The sequence below is a fragment of the Mauremys mutica genome, unplaced genomic scaffold (assembly GCF_020497125.1).
Source record: "Mauremys mutica isolate MM-2020 ecotype Southern unplaced genomic scaffold, ASM2049712v1 Super-Scaffold_100101, whole genome shotgun sequence".
Taxonomy (NCBI): domain Eukaryota; kingdom Metazoa; phylum Chordata; order Testudines; family Geoemydidae; genus Mauremys; species Mauremys mutica.
Genome location: NW_025423268.1, coordinates 1,108,056 through 1,121,543, shown reverse-complemented (window position 1 = coordinate 1,121,543; position 13,488 = coordinate 1,108,056). Strand labels below are relative to the sequence as shown.

The 13,488-nt window shown below is 54.4% G+C and overlaps 1 non-coding gene across 1 annotated transcript; it reads left to right on the top strand.

Moving 5' to 3' along the window:
* Positions 1-13,020: 13,020 nt before the first annotated feature.
* TRNAK-CUU lies at positions 13,021-13,093 on the top strand. The gene has a single exon. It is a non-coding gene; the product is annotated as a tRNA-Lys (tRNA).
* Positions 13,094-13,488: the final 395 nt, after the last annotated feature.

The window sequence follows — 13,488 nt, the reverse complement described above, 5'->3', positions numbered from 1 at the left end:
GCGCCCCGTGTGCAAGGCTGGTGAGTTGTAGTTCCTTTCCCCGGCTCGTCTGTTCTACAGAAGCGGAAGTGATCGAGTCTTGCCTCAGACAACGCGCCCCTCTCCCCCCCACGGTGTCACACTGTGCGGAAGCGTCAGTTCTCTCTCAATCGCCTCACGTCTCACACAACGCGTGCCTCTCTGTGCGAGGTAGTGCGCCGGTTACTCGTTCACTATCGCCGCGCCCCTCCCCCGCTACCCGCTCACGCTGAGTTGGCGTGAGGAATTCTAGAGGCGCTGGGACGGAGACCTTCGGACGAGTAGGCGGAGGGGTGGGATTGCCCGGTTCTCCTCTATTATTTTTATATCTTATTTTTCTTTCCATTCTCTTCTTCTTTTCGCCCCGAGCGCCTTCGCTATGCCCCCCTCGCCCGGGCGCGCGCTGCGGCCGTTGGGATTCTAATCCCGCGTGGGAGCTGGGGGGGGGCACAGGGCAGAGGCAGCGCAGAGTGAAAGGGCTTCACACACACCCCAGCTGGGCCTGGGGGGCAGCAGCGGGGGGCGGGGGGGGCTGAGCTGCCTTGGGAGCAGCCCCACAAGCGGCAGCCTGGGGCCGCGGGGCCCCTCAGCCCCCCCCAACCTGCCCCCACAGTGTCCCCCCCCGCTGTGACCCTCCCACCAGCCCCGCCCCCGGCGTCCCCAACCCCCACCCTGTCCACTCTGCCCGGCCTTTCCCCTTCGCCCCCCCCACCCACCTGCCCCCCGTGCTCAGCGCCCCGACACCCCCTTCCTCCTCCTCCCCCTCAGCGCCCTGCCCCCTAATTGCCTCCAGCCCATTTCTCCATTGCTGGGCCCCACTTTCCCATCCCCCCACTGCCCCAGTCCATCCCCAGGGTGTGAGGTTCCTCATCTCCAATCTCTGCTGCCCCCCAACCTGCCGGGTTCCCCTTTTCAGCCACTGTGGGGTCCTCCAACCCGCCCCCACCCATCCACTCTGGGCTCTCTAAATCCCACATTCCCACAATGCACCTCGCTAACCCCACCCTCCTCTATCCCTAATCCCCCTAGTCCCTTCCCTGGGGTCCCCCTGGACACCCCAACCCACAGTCCGGCCCCACATACATCCCAGTCACTCATTCACACGCTGAGCTAGTTCTTCAGGGGCCCCCACAGCCCACCAAACTTCCTCCATCCATGAGCCCCGTGGACCTGTGGCCGAGAAGGTGGGGAAGCTGCCACTTTGGCTGGGCTGGGTGTGGGTGTTAATCTTTTCCTGGCTTGTGTGTGCTGAGCTCACAAACGCTTTTTGCTCCCTCGGGGTGGGGGGTGGTTTTTGGCCAAAGGTGACATGGTTTGGTAGCCGGTGGATGCTGCGTGGTGTCTGGAATGGGGCGTGTGTGTTCCCATCATGCCCCTTCCCCTCCGCCTGCAGAGCTGAGGACAGACAGGTCTGAGGAGCAGAGCAGGAGCTCTGGGAAGGAGAAGAGCAATATGAAGATGGAGTCTAAGACGGGTGACTTCTGTGGAGGGAGACATGCTGGACAGCGCCAAGGATTGGGGAGACAACCAGGTGTGAGCCCAGGGCTCAGATTTCTAATTGTAGCTGTGATGGCAGAATGGGAGGAGGGTTGAAGCCGGAGCCCTGGGGTGCAGGAGTAGCGAGAAGAGGAGCCTCGCCACCATTGCTTTTCCTCTTGTGTTGTGTTTCATACCAAGGGAAAAGAAGTCGCGGGGACAGAGTCCAGCTCTGAGGTGAGATGGAAAGTGAGCAAGAGCAGTAACCTCGTGAATCCTGTTGATGCCAGGCAAGACCTACCCAGCTGGGATGAGAGTAGCCGTCTCTATCGCTGAGAGAAGTATCTGGTTTGGGAAGGGCTCTGGTCACAGCCCCCCTGGCTCCAAGCAGGGATGTCCCGTTACCTGGATGTGGGTTCCTGGACTAGCTGTGGCTTCAAGGGAGATGATGTTGCCATTTGCGAGGGCTGATCATCTCTCTGGCCAGGAGTGGTGTGTGCTCCCTAGCAGAAAGTTGGATCCATGAGGGTGACTCCCTGTTCTGAGTTTCTTTCTTCCTCCGAGGTTTCTCTCTCTGTGTTGGCCAACTTAGGGTACGTCTACACTCCGGGATTATTTCCGAATTTACATAAACCGGTTTAGCAAAACAGATTGTATAAAATCAAGTGCGCGCGGCCACACTAAACACATTAAATCGGTGGTGTGCGTCCACGGTCCGAGGCTTGCGTCGATTTCTGGAGCGTTGCACTGTGGGTAGCTATCCCGTAGCTATCCCATAGTTCCCGCAGCCTCCCCCGCCCCTTGGAATTTCTGGGTTGAGATCCCAGTGCCTGATAAGGCAAAAATCATTGTCGCGGGTGGTTCTGGGTACAGCCTCACCCCTCCCTCCCTGAAAGCAGCAGACAACCGTTTCACGCCTTTTTTGCTTGATGAACTGTGCAGACGCCATAGCACAGCAAGCATGGACCCTGCTCAGCTCAATACCGCAATCGTGGATGTTTTAAACACCTCGCGCACTCTCGTGCAGTATATGTTGAACCAGGACCTTCAAACCGAGGCAAGGAGGAGGCGGATACGGCAGCGCGGCGATGACAGTGATGAGGACGTAGACACAGAATTCTCTCAAACCGCGGGCCCCTGCGCTTTGGAGATCCTGATGGTAATGGGGCAGATTCTATCCATTGAACGCCGATTTTGGGCCCGTGAAACAAGCACTGACTGGTGGGACCAGCATTGTGTTGCAGGTGTGGGACGATTCCCAGTGGCTGCGAAACTTTCGCATGCGTAAGGGCACTTTCATGGAACTTTGTGACTTGCTTGCCCCTGCCCTGAAATGCCATAATACCAAGATGAGAGCAGCCCTCACAGTAGAGAAGCGAGTGGCGATAGCCCTGTGGAAGCTTGCAACGCCAGACAGCTACCGGTCAGTCGGGAATCAATTTGGAGTTGGAAAATCTACTGTGGGGGCTGCTGTGATGCAAGTAGCCAAAGCAATCACTAAGCTGCTGCTACGAAAGGTTGTGACTCTGGGAAACGTGCAGGCCATAGTGGATGGCTTTGCTGCACTGGGATTCCCTAACTGTGGGGCGGCGATAGATGGAACCCATATCCCTATCTTGGCACCGGAGTCGCCAGAGCACCCAGTACGTAAACCGGAAGGGGTACTTTTCAATGGTGCTGCAAGCACTGGTGGATCACAAGGGACGTTTCACAAACATCCACGAGGGATGGCCAGGGAGGGTTCATGACGCTCGCATATTCAGAAGCACTACTCTGTTTAAACGGCTGCAGCAAGGGAATTACTTCCCAGACCAGAAAATAACAGTTGGGGATGTTGAAATGCCTGTCGTTATCCTGGGGGATCCAGCCTACCCCTTGATGCCATGGCTCATGAAGCCATACACAGGCAGCCTGGACAGTGGTCAGGATCTGTTCAATTACAGGCTGAGCAAGTGCAGAATGGTGGTGGAATGTGCATTTGGCCGTTTAAAGGCGCGCTGGCGCACATTACTGACTCGCTCAGACCTCAGCCAAACCAATGTCCCCTATGTTATTGCTGCTTGCTGTATTCTCCACAATCTCTGTGAGAGTAAGGGGGAGACCTTTATGGCGGGGTGGGAGGCTGAGGCAAATCACCTGGCCGCTGATTACGCGCAGCCAGACACCAGGGAGATTAGAAGAGCACACCAGGAAGCGGTGCGCATCAGAGAATCTTTGAAAAGGAGCTTCATCAATGGCCAGGGTACAGTGTGACTGCTGTGTTTGTTGATGAACACCCAACCCCCTTGATTGACTCATTCCCTGTAAGCAACTCACCCTCCCCCTTCGAGTACAGCTTACTTATGCAAATAAAGTCACTCTCATTTAAAAATCATGAATTCTTTATGAATTCATTATAAAAAGAGGGAGAGAAGTAAGGGTGTGGTTTGGGAGGAGGATAGGAGGGATGGAGAAGGCCATTAAAAAATTTCACAGTAACGACAGCCTTCTGGTTGGGCTGTCCACGGGGGTGGAGTGGGCGGGTGCACGGAGCCTCCCCCCATGCGTTCTTACACGTCTGGGTGAGGAGGATGTGGAACAAGGTGAGGGTTGAGGGTGGTTATACAGGGGCTGCAGCGGCACTCTGTGATCCTGCTGCCGTTCCTGAAGCTCCACCAGACGCCGGAGCATGTCAGTTTGATCACGCAGCAGCCCCAGAGTTGCATCCCGCCACCGCTGATCTTCCTGCCGCCACCTCTCATCTCAGGTGTCCCCTCCTGTCCTCACGTTCACATGGCATCTTTCCTGTAGTTTGGATACCACGTCCTTCCACTCATTCAAATGAGCTCTTTCATTGCGTGTAACTTCCATAATATCCGAGAACATTTCATCTTGCGTCTTCTTTTTCCTCTGCCTTATCTGTGCTAGCCTTTGGGATGGAGGAGGGACGCTTGAAAAATTTGGCAGCTGCATGAGGGAGAGAAATTATTTAAAAAGATAAATTTTACAGAACAATGGTTATACTCTTTCAACAGTGAACAGCACTATTCACCTTACATAGCACATGTGATTTCCCTACAAGGTCGCATTTTTCATCTTAATACTGACTGCCTGCAGCTCTGGAGTTACAGATCTCACAGACACAGGTCCGGGCATCAGAATTCAGCTTGCATGCAGCCATGGTAAGCCACTGTCTTTCGGCTTCTGTAGTGATTTACCCCTCCCCCCAACACATGGCTAATACCACGCTAGCTCCCTGCTAATCAACACCCTTCCCACCCACCCCCCACCCACTGCGTGGCTGGTAGCTTGGGGAAGATCCCCGCTGACCAAACACAAAAAAGATCATCGGCATTTCACTCCTCCCCTCCCCCCGCTTGGCTACCGGCAGGACAGGATTGTTTATAAGCTGCCTCAGTCCACGAACCCAGTAGGAACATGGCCATCCCCCTTACTTAACTTCCTGATTTTTAACCAGGTTATCCTGAACGATATCACTTTGCTGAGTCTAACACAGCGAGATAAAGAACGGATGCTTCTTGAATGCCAGAAATCACCAGGACCATACGCTGCTATGATACCTGATTACTTGCTACATGCATGGCGTGGTAAAGTGTCCTACCATGGTGGGACGGAACAAGGCTGCCTTGCCCAGAAACCTTCCTGCAAAGGCTTCTGGAGTACCTCCAGGAGCGCTTCATCGAGATGTCCCTGGAGGATTTCCTCTCAATCCCCGGACATGTTAACAAACTTTTCTAAGTAACTATACTGTCTGTGAATGCATCCCAAATCCTCAGGGCAAATCAATCATTAAAAAACGCTTGCTTAAAAAACAATGTTTGCTATTTGCAAAGGTACACTCACCAGAGGTCCCTTCCATGGCGTCATTGTCTGGGATAGTTGCTTGGGAGGGCTGGGAGGAGGGTAATTCCGTCAGGGTGAGAAAAAGCTCCTGGCTGCTGGGGCTCACGGAGTGCTGTGTGCTCCTCTGCTAGGTCGTCCTCCTCTTATTCATCTTCATCTTTCCCATCTGCATAATCCTCAGACATGGCAGAGATTACAACCCCCACCTCGGAATCCACGGTCAGGGGTGGGGTACTTGTGGCGCAGCCCCCTAAAATTGCATGCAGCTCAGCATAGAAGCGGCATGTTTTCGACCTGCCATGGACCTTCCGTTTGCTTCTTTGGTTTTCTGGTAGGCTTGTCTGAGCTCCTTAACTTTCACTCTGCACTGCACTGAGTCCCTGCTGTGGCCTTTATATCCGTCATAGCCTTAGAAATTCTTTCAAATACTTTTTCATTTCGTCTTTTGGAACGCAGTTCTGTTAGCACTGAATCCTCTCCCCAGATAGCGATCAGATCCAGTACCTCCCGTGCAGTCCATGCTGGGGCTCTTTTTTCGATTCTCAGGAGACTGCATTGTTACCTGTGCAGATGAGCTGTGCGTGGTCACCTGTGCTGATGAGCTCTCCACGCTGGGGAAGCAGGAAAATGAATTTCAAAAGTTCGCGGGGCTTTTCCTGTCTACCTGGCCAGTGCATCAGAGTTCAGAATGCTGTCCAGAGCGGTCACAGTGGTGCACTGTGGGATACCGCCCAGAGGCCAATACCATCGATTTGCGGCCACACTAACCCTATTCCGATATGTTAATCCCGATATTAGCGCTACTCCTCTCGTCGGGAGGAGTACAGAAAACCGATTTAAAGAGCCATTAAAATCGATATAAGGTGCCTCCTCGTGTGGACGGGTGTGGTGTTAAATCGGTTTTACGCTCCTAAAAAACCGATTTAAACGCCTAGTGTAGACCAGGCCTGAGTATGTCTAGACTTGGCTCCCTGTGGCAGATCAGACACTGAAAGTGCAGCCATGGAGACACCACACTCCAGCCTTGCCTAGCAGGCAAGAATCAAACCTCCACGCACAAGTGCCTGTTGCTTTCTAACCCATCTCCCTAAGCCCTCAGCCACCACCACCACTTAACAAAGGGGCTTTTCTACACGATGGTTCTGGTCTCACTGAAGGGTCATTTCCAATTGTTTGCTCAGACCAGCGTTAGGGGAAATGGTGCCCTGGGCAAAGCTTGAACTTTGGCACTTCCCCACTGCCCCTGGACGATCCCCACTCCCCCCTTACCGCTAGCCCCTGCACTCCCAACCCTTGCACCTCTTTCAACCCTAACTCCTGCCCCCTCCTGTGTCCCCTTTGCCCTTAACTCCCTGGGCCACCAGCCATTGCCCCTCTCCTGCAGCCCCTTCACATGGCTCCAGTGCTGGGGGCCCCACACTTGTTCTCCCTTTCCCTGGGCTTTGGTATCACTAGCCCCTGATTAGCAAGTAGGGTTCAGTGGTCCCCAAAAAGTGGGGCATGACTCCTAGGGGGACACAGAGGAACATTCATAGAGTCAATGAAATCAATTGAGCTTCTTCAGTCTCTCGCTGTAGACATTTCCCTTGTTTTTAAAGGCAAAAATCCTGATCTTTCCAATGGGAGCTGCTGCTTCAATGTTCAGTTTGGGGAGGGGTTTGGCTGCAGTCAGAGATCTGCCCACGGGTTACAATCTGCGATCCGAAGGGTCGAATGCAAACAGCGTTTAGATGGGACCGTTAGTGCCGCCCCCATGTGGCCACAGATTAGAACTGACCAGCAGAGTTTACAGCTGGAGCCTGGGACGCTCCTGAACAAACTGGGCACGAAGCCTCTCGCGTGGGATCCTCGCTGTGCAGCAGAGGCGGAGGGAAGGCTGATTGTCAGGGCTCAGGGCTGCTCCCTGCCAGGCTGAGCCAGTGTCTGTGCTAAGCTCGGCATCAATCAGGTGATTCTGGGAAGTTCGGGGTCCCCAGGCTCCAACAGGAGGGTGAAGCAGGTCACCCCTGGAGCAGGTTAAAGCTGCAGGGTGACAGTGGGGTTGCTGCCCCTGTGAACAGCTGCTGTAGCACCGCCTGGGCAGGACAGGGAGAGCCAGTTTTATACCCCCCCCCCAGCCTGTATCGGGGGATGGGAGCACTCACACCCTGGGGACCTGCTGGGGGGGAGAGTGGCACCCACACACCCAGGATCTTGTAGGGGGGGACAAGGGCATCCACACTCCGGGATCCTCTGCAGAGGGACGGACACCCACACATCCAGGATTCTGTAGGGGGGGGCAGAGGTACCCGGACACCTGGGCGGGGGATGGGGGGCACCGAAACATCCGGGATCTTACCTGGGAGGACAGCGGCGCCTGCAGCTCGACATGAGATGGGGGCGGGGGAGAAGGAGCATTTCCGAGTTCCAGGCTGTCCCCGTCTGGCCAAGGCACAGAGCTCACAAGCAGAGTTTAAAGCTCCAGCGCCAGTCTGTAAAACAAGCAGGGCCCCATGGCTGGTGCCTGTGATCCCAGCGCCTGGGGAGGCTGAGGCCAGCGGATCGCTTGAGCTCAGTAGTTCAGGGCTACAGGGGGCTGTGCCGATCGGGTGTCCGCACTAAGCTCGGCATCAATATGGTGATCCTGGGGAAGCTTGGGGTCCCCAGGTTGCCTAAGGAGGGGTGAACCGGCCCAGGTCGGAAACGGAGCAGGTCAAAACTCCCGTGCCGATCAGTAGTGGGGTCGCGCCTGTGAATAGCCCCTGCAGCGTAGCCTGGGCAAGACAGTGAGACACGGTCTCTTTTTATACAGACACCCCCCGCAGAGCCTGCAGGGGGGGATGGGAGCACCCACACGCTGGGGATTCTGACTTGGGGGGAGGGACACCCCCCTGCAACACGGATCTTGAAAAGGGGAACAGAGACACCCACAGCTCCCGGATGGGGGCAGGCAGGGGAAACCACACACGGGAGCTAGTTCATGGGGTGGGGGACAGAGACACCCACCGGAGATCCTGGATGGAAGCACCCACATGATGGGGATCTTGAACTGGGAGCAGGGAAGCACCATGTACCAGGGGTTCTGAAGGGGGAACAGGGACACCCACACACCAGGTGTCTTGCAGCAAGAGCTGCGGTCTTCATTTACACCTGGCAGTGATGGGGAATTAACCACGTCCCTTGCAGAGCTTGTTCCACTAGATGATTAGCCTCATTGCCAGGGCGGCTTTAGGAAGTGCGGGGCCCAATTCGAACAGTTTCGATGGGGCCCCGGCAGGGACGACTAAAACAAAAAAACCCTTAAAAAAAACCCTTTCATTTCTTCCATGTATTATTTACTTTCCATGACTATATAGATAATAACAAAATTATCTATTACATACATTGCATCATATATTAATTAGCTGATTTGCACTTTCATATCAGGAAAATAATTGTTTTGATAGTTGTACAACTGATTTTCCTCACTAATGTTTATTTTATTAAAATTTATAAAATATTTCCTTATTAATATAAAATTGCCCCCTGTTCCCCCCCCCAGCGCCGCCCGGCCCCGTGGAAACAAACCCTCCTTCCCCAGCTCCGCCCCGTCGAAACAAGGTTCGGGGGTGGGGGCAGGAAGAAACGGCACATGGGGTGACCAGATCACAGCAGTAAACTAGAACCTGCCCCCTCCCTGCTCCGCCCCACCATCACACCCCTCTTCACCCCCGAACCCCCCGCTGGCGTGCAGCGTCCCTCCTAGTCAGTCCCCCACCCACCACTCGCCTCCTTCTCCCTCGCCTGCCAGAAACCCCCATGCCCACCCATAGGCGGCAGGTTTGTATAATTTTTGGTGGGGCCCAAAATGGTGGTCTCCCCCCCCCGCTCTCACCCTGTAAGCCGATATAAAATGAAGCTACAACGCGTCAGCGCCACAAGATTACAAGGGTCAATTAAAAGTGGAAAGTCAGAAGCAGCACTTGCCTACTTCAATATACAGTATTATATTTTGTTGCACCTGTTGTGATGAAGTGGGAATGTTCTTAATGTTTTCTCTGAATACTGTGTGGGTGCCTCAGTTTCCCCTGCAAGATGCCAACTGAAGGTGTTGGGGACAAAGAGATCAGGTGGCCTCCTTGTCCGGAAGAGACCCAGAGGCCAGAGGAGGGAGTGTCAGTTTGGAGGTGGCTGGGGAAATGGGGAGAGACCCAGAACTTGGTTCTGGGCTCCCCACCCCACAAGATGGGCCTGACTGAGGGGTCCTGTTTTCTGTACCAACAAGCTCTGTTTAAACTGTGTTCCCGTCATCTAATAAACCTTCTGTTTTACTGTCTGGCTGAGAGTCACGTCTGACTGCGGAGTTGGGGGTGCAGGGACCTCTGGTTGCCCCAGGACCTGCCTGGGCAGACTCGCTGCGTAAGGCGCACAGTGTGGAAGGGCTGAATGCTCCGAGGTCAGACCCAGGAAGGTGTAAGCTTCTTGCCCTGCAGACAGTCTGCTCCGAGAGAGGAGGCTCCCCCAGAGTCCTGACTGGCTTTGTATGGAGTTGTTCCAAAAGCATCCCAGCATCCCCTTCCACACCATGCGCTTCCCGGAAGTCCGCACAGGCACTGACACTCCCTCCTCTGGCCTTTGTCTCTTTTCCAGGCATTAGGAGGCCACCTGATCTCTTTGTTCTCCAACTCCTTCAGTTGGCACCTTGCAGGAGAGTGGCCCAGGCCATCAGTTACCAGGAGTCAGGGTTGCGGCCATTCTCTGTGCAGACAGCTCACACCTGTCCCTCTAGGGCTCTGCAACAATCACACCCCCTTATCCCACCATCTAGATCCTTGAGAAATGCACAGGGGAAACTGAGGCACCCACACAGTATTCAGAGAAGAACATTCCCACTTTGTAACACCTGTATACGACTAGTTATATACTTAAAAGGGGTGTAAAATAGTCAAGTATCATGCTAAACAAAATGATACTCCAAACTGACCACCAAATTTAAGTTGCACGTTTTTCCCCTCAGGTGAGGGCTCTGGGGTTGGGCTGTGGATGAGGGGTTCACAGTGCAGGAGGGTGCTCAGGGCTGGGGTGCTGGGGGTGCAGGGACTGGGGTGGGGCAGGGGCTGGGGATAAGGAACTGGGGATGCAGACAGGCTGCCCCAGGGCTATGGCCAGAGAGGACTCCCGCCCCGCCCCCGTTACCGGCAGCCACAAGCTCCAGGGGAGGGACCCCTCCTCCCCCCGCTCCCCGCAGCACACTCACTCTGCACCACAGTCACTGCACCATGCTCCTAGGGACTCTCTCAGGTCCAGAAAGCCCACTCGCCTCCCCTGTGGTGGGTACCGGGTGTCACGGAGTCCCTGGGCGCTGCTCTGGAACTGCTCCCCACCAAGCCAGGCAGGACTTTGGGGAGCCTCCTCTCCCTCGGAGCAGACTGTCTGCAGGGCAAACACTCACAGAAGCCCCAGCAGCTGCTAAGGTGAGTGATGTCCGTCTCCTGGCCGGAAGTCCCCTTCGTGTCTCCTCCAGGTAGCGGGAGGGGAGGGCTGCCAAAAACGGCAGGGTCCCCTCCCCTCCTGAGGTGCTACAGCAGCTAGCACTGTTCTTATGCTGTAGCCCTTAGGCGGCGGCAGCAGCAGCAGCAAGGGAGAGAGACGCGCGCTGCGCACTCTTTATGTTCAGGCAGGGAAGCTCCGGGGTGGAGGGGGGGGAAGCTGCAGCCCTGGCGGTGGCGGCGGGGGGGGGGGGTGAGAGGCGGGGGCGGGGACGGGGTGCTCCAAGCAGGGGAGAAACCTAGCTCCAAATATTGGTGGAGCAGAGCCCCTGACTGTGAATATTCCTGGGGCTAAAGCCCCAGGAGTCCATATAAGTTGGCGCCCATGTTGGGAGGTCCTCACCTAACCATCTCTCTCTCTCTCTCCCCCACTCCTAGTTGGTGGAGGACAGGGCCCAACAGCTCGGCTTCCTCCATGCTGTCCCACGTCTGTGCTTCTTGGCACAGCAGCAGGGGCTGGACACTCTGGAGCCCCAGGTCTCCAAAGCAGCCCTCATGGAGAGCATTGCGGTGAGTAGGACCCCGTGTCTGGCCCTGGGTCGAGGAACCCAGAAATGGGAGGAAAAGTTGGTGGGGCCAGAGGGGGAAGCAGAGGACAGTGGTTTCCTGGGGCTGAGGGCTGGGGAGCAGGAAAGGGAGAGCTTCTGACACCGATCGGGAGCTGGCAGTGGGGGAGTTTGTAAGGCCGTGTCTGCATCAGTCTATGAGCATTGGTATTTTCTTGAAATTTGTCAGACCAACCTAACTAACACCTAACCCACATTTGAACCTCTTTTCACACTCTTGCTCATTCTCAAGGTCTGTTTGCCTCCAGACAGATCCGTTGGTCTTTCAGAACAACCTTGCTCTTTCTGTCTGTTTTCACTCACTGAGGTGTCGGAGTAAACACTCCCCTTCACTCTATTCTCAGACAAACACTAATATTAACTGTTTGCTACTGATTTGTGGAGTGGAAGATGCCATTTCTGGGGGATTGTTCCCAAGTTGCAATACTTTGTGTTCAAACATCTCCCAGCTTCCTTGGTGAAAAATAACACCAGGTTTCTTTGCAATATACAAGAAAGAAGGAGTTCTTCTTTGAGTGATTGCTCATATGCATTCCAGTTAGGTGTGCGCACGCCGTGTGCACGTTCGTCGGAAGATTTTTACCCTAGCAACACTCGGTGGGTTGGCTGGGCGCCCCCTGGAGTGGCGCTGCTATAGCGCCAGATATATACCCCTGCTGACCCACCCGCCCCTCAGTTCCTTCTTACTACCCGTGTCGGTCGTTGGAACAGTGGAGCGCGGCTTAGCTGACCTCCACTTCCCTAGCTACTCGTAGTTTCTCTCATTAATTCTTGTATATATAGTTCAGATTTATATAGTTGTAGTTAACTTTATTCGTTTGTAGTATAGTTAGTGTATATAGTTCATACTATATATATGAATGGGTCACAAACTTTGCCCAACCGAAGGCACTGAAACAAACTCAAATGATGATTCATCTTCCTCCCTCAGCATCACAAGACCAACACAAAAAAACTCCCGAGGAACGGGGCTCTGAGCATTGCCAGGTTGTGAGTTCCGTGCCCTCAGGAAGCAGCCAAAATGCTCGAACCCCCACCCGCTTCTCTTGGACCGCTGGCAACATGGTGTTTGCACAGGAGCTGCAAGCCCGTCTTTCCTGTCTTTGTCTATCCCGGCCCCTTCCCCCGAAATGCTTTCATCGGACGCTGGAGGGACCTAAGGACCTGCAGGTTACCGCACTCACCTCCTAAAGCAAACAGTCCTTCCCATCTCTGACATTCCTGGAGCCGCACATCCTTGGAGGAGTTTTACCCCAGGGGGTTCTGATTCCCTGCGAAAAGATGTGTCTGGCGGCCGGCGGGGAACTGTCTTCTCTGCCCCCTCTTTGGGCGCTGAGAAGCTTTTTCTGAGAAACAGCACCTCCTCCTGGTGGGAGAATCCTAAATTCCACCCTCCCACCTAGGTTTCTCTGAGCAGCTGCTAGATGAACCCCACTTCTCTGGTCTAGACACCAGCATCTAACTAACCTTGGAACGGGCCCTGTTTGCTAGCTGGAGAGCGAAGGAACCAGGAAAAAAGGCAAATGTCAGGAAACGAATCTCAGCACGCAAAGAAACTTCCTTCACTCTTCTTTTGCACTGTTTGTGCCTTTGCGACCCTTTGAGGCCTAGCCTGACTAGCTCAGTCAGTAGAACATGAGACTCTTAATCTTAGGGCCGTGGGTTCGAGCCCCATGTTGGGCGTTTGATCTTGCACTCTTTGACATCACTCTCTCCCTTAGAGTCTCAGAGCATAATGGAATCCACTCTTTGTCCTCTCAACCAGCTGAGGCGGTCTTGGACCTTTAGTACATCATGAAGACAAGACAGATTGACAATTCCATGGTCCTAAGAGAGTTGAGTCTCTTCTAGCCCAGGCAAGAGCGGGAAAAAATAACCTTTCAGAAGCTGATTGCCCCCCACCCCCTGAGCAGCCATCTAGAGCTTCTCTACTTATTTCTATATCTTCGCCAGCGCTCAGTAGTTGAGATAACTGCTTCTTTCTCAAATCCTCCACCAGCCCTCTTCATGGGATGGAGATTGCTTAAGGCTGACGATTCCACCACATCTTATTCATCCCTCGTACATTTTTGTAAGCC